The sequence below is a fragment of the Denticeps clupeoides genome, chromosome 11 (assembly GCF_900700375.1).
Source record: "Denticeps clupeoides chromosome 11, fDenClu1.1, whole genome shotgun sequence".
Lineage (NCBI taxonomy): Eukaryota > Metazoa > Chordata > Actinopteri > Clupeiformes > Denticipitidae > Denticeps > Denticeps clupeoides.
Window position 1 is genome coordinate 16,994,865 of NC_041717.1, and position 3,385 is coordinate 16,998,249.

At 42.1% G+C, this 3,385-nt stretch overlaps 1 long non-coding RNA gene across 1 annotated transcript; it reads left to right on the forward strand.

The window, feature by feature from the left end:
• The first annotated feature begins 337 nt into the window (after positions 1–337).
• On the forward strand, positions 338–3,156 carry LOC114800177 (uncharacterized). The gene is made up of 3 exons (XR_003751340.1): positions 338–375; positions 699–775; positions 2,781–3,156. It is a non-coding gene; the product is annotated as an uncharacterized LOC114800177 (long non-coding RNA).
• The last annotated feature ends 229 nt before the right edge of the window (positions 3,157–3,385 follow it).

Sequence of the window (3,385 nt, forward strand, 5' to 3'; positions counted from 1 at the left end):
ACAGGTCATCAGACAAGTTTCCACTCTGGTCTGAAACACACACACTACCACTGTTACGGAGTAATATTATCAATTATTGCACTGTTCCATTTTGCAAGGCAGTATTTGTACTTTTTTTAATTTCAGCAGTAACTGAAACCCTGTCCAGAAGGGTCCAGGTTAAAATGGACAACTGAAAATGTTCAAACCAGGCAAGAATTTCAAAGTAAAAAGGAACCTTCACTGAGATCTGTCACAAGGAAGGACTTTTTACTTGGTTACACCTTTTCAAACTATCATGGTGGTGACTGTATCTGAAAAAAAAAAGGACACAAGCGAGCTGATGCTGCCTCATGACCTTCAAACGCTGTGACACTCACTCTGCTTCTGCAACAGGTGACACAATCGCCATCAAAGACCGGTTCTCATGAAATCTACCTATTTATTAATTTGATTCAAATAATTCTGGAGTTCATTGTCAGGGCATATTATATTATAGTGCATATTAGATATTTTAATAAAGCACATACATATATAGTCTTTCACATTAATATAATTCAAATGCATTCTTTTTGTTTCAAGTTAATTCAATTCAAAATGAAGACAAATAATGTTAAATGCAAATATTTATGTGATAAGGTTTGTTTAACTGTTTAATCCGCATGAAGGTCAGAATGAGTATTTTCTGCTGCTGTGTAATTTCTGTTGTCTGTTTATAGAGAAAGAGAGAGGGAAACAATAAGGCCGTATCAGTCACCCCTTTTCATTTTTCTCTGGGAACAGAGTCAGTGTGCAGGTAATCATATCTTTCAAAACTGTGTTAACATTTCAATTGCTTCTCACTTCAATCATTTACACATTAATCTCTCGCTGTTTACCTGATAAGAGTGGAATATTTAAACACAGGAACCGCGCGGTCGTCCCGCACAGGCCATGATTGTTAACAGTTTGCGTCTGCAGTGAAACATTTTCCCCACAGCCATGGCAGCACAGATTACTCTATCGCGAGGCGCAGATAACACGCCCGTAAATGCGCATTTCGCCCTGGCATCAGGGCTCGCCGGGCTCCTTTTAACAAAGAGCCGGGGCTGATAAGGGGCCCCAGGTCCGGCGGCCGGAGAAAGTGGGACCCTTCATAGCCAGAGAGTGAAGGTTTAGATGCACACAACGGCAGAGCTACCATAAACAAGATTAGTGTGACAGGCAGTGGCATATTGATTCCTACGGCTGCAAACAGGGGAAATGCTGATGCGATTCCGGCCAATTCAGAGCTGTCGTTCAAAAAAAAAAAAAACATTTTAACATCGGATTACATACAGTTTACTAGTGCAACAGTGATGCTGACGTGACTGGTACATCAGCTCTGCATCCTGCCCTCAGATGATAAGCGGAGTAGCGGTTGGCGATGATGTGCCTCTAATGAGCAGTAAAACTGGTGAGAGACTGCCCTCTGCTGTGGACCGGGCACTGAAGATGACCCTTCTGACCACAACACAACGGTCCAGCCAGTCCCATGCAGTCTGAGACACATTAATGAAGACGTCTCCTTCTTCCCAGCTATTTATTTGGATTACAAAACGAAGAGTGGGAGCACAAACACTGGAACATATTTATTTATTCTGTACTGGAGCGCTGAAATGTTCCTGGATGCGGCTGCCTTCAGTGAGCGCGGGACAAGCCCAATAATCCAGTTAGCTTTTAATTATGTGGTGGGAGCGTGAAGGTAGGCTGCTGAGATGCAAATGCACTTACGCCGTGCTTTTAATTAGCTACATGGAGGAAGAAAAAAAATAAACAAAAGGCTAACCACACTACACGGCACATAATTACTTTTTAATAGGAATAATTTCATCCATTAGCCAAACAGAATGACGGACAACATTACATTAGACAGTGAAATGGGTGAAAAACAGTGGGCTGCGAAGGCTCGGACCATGCTGAGTCAAAAAAAACAACAACAACAACAAACAAAACTAACAAATAAATAAACAATGCACGTACGCCTGCCTCGACATGTGAACAATAAAAGAAGCCTAAGATGACAGAAGCAGCTTATGGTTAGAAAGAGCCTCAGTGTAAATATCACGAGAGGATTTGGTATGAGGACGAGGTGTAAAATAAATTATATTAATAATAATAGTACGTTAGAAGATTAATCTTCCTCTTTAGACAAGGAGGGGTGGGCTGACCTTCATTTATTTAATGGTTTGAGTCGAGCCCAGGAGTGTCTCAGTGAAACTTGGGTAAAGTGCAGCTGTCAGCAGGACGGATTACCTGAGAAAGCAGCTTAAAAGAAATAATTTCAACACATTTCACTGAACATTTGCACATTTATATATCTGTACGTATCTATACACCTACAAAAGTAAGCAGTCTCATACAAGATACTGTTAACACACTGACAATTTTGCATATTAGTGCGCTAATTAGTTCGCAGAAGAATGATGCATGTGTTATGATGCATCCAACTGATGTGCCTGCAATCTTGGGAAGAGGTGAATGCTCCTTCAATATGACTAGATAAATCGGTAAATAAATACACTGGCCACAGTGATAAAGATATTAATATATTGCCATATAGAAGGAGGAGTTCAGCAAACAGATTAAGAAAGCAATGAATTCTTTTGTTGAGTTTTTGGGGGGGTTATAATTAGAGAATAGGTCAAGCACATTTTAATAATCAAAAGCCCTTATCCGCCCTTGTCGTTGTTGCAGAAAGCTTTCATGTGAACCTGTGTTTGATGGTATGACTGCAACTGAGCTTATTATGTCACCGTTGAATTAAGCTGCTTTACTTACAGATGCGGTGCGAGGTGCACGCCGGCTCCCGCATCAGTGATGAAGGCCTATCTTTGATGAGCAGGGACTGTGATCATGAAACAGAAGATCGGCACTTCTCCCGTGAGCGTGATCCTCACCCTGCGATGAGTACACTCTTGGGGATCACAGACTTATTCAAACGTCGTCCGGCACAACATGTCATTTGTTGGTGCTTCACGTATTACAGCCAAGATACAATCAGAGGAAAATGGGGCAGATTCCCGGACGATTGGAGAGGTCTTCATTATGTCCACCGGCCTGAAGAGTCTCCAGACGGAGGGAAATAATAGCCCCGGAGCAGCCATGAGGCGGCAGCCGCCCTTCCTCTGATTAGAGATCAAAAATGTGCTCCACCTCCGCCCTCCGAATGCTTTTCTTTTATTCTCCATCCCCACTGTGTCAAGCACAGAACTGGAATCTACATTTAAAAAATAATAGCATATAAAAAAGCAGCCATGGACCACATTTTATGTGCTCTTTCGTTTTACTCGTTTTATTAACCGATGAGGCTTGACTTGGCTCTCGGCAGAAATGGAAAACATCACTTTTGGGACTGGCCTTCACGACTCAGTGGGTTTACAGGGTG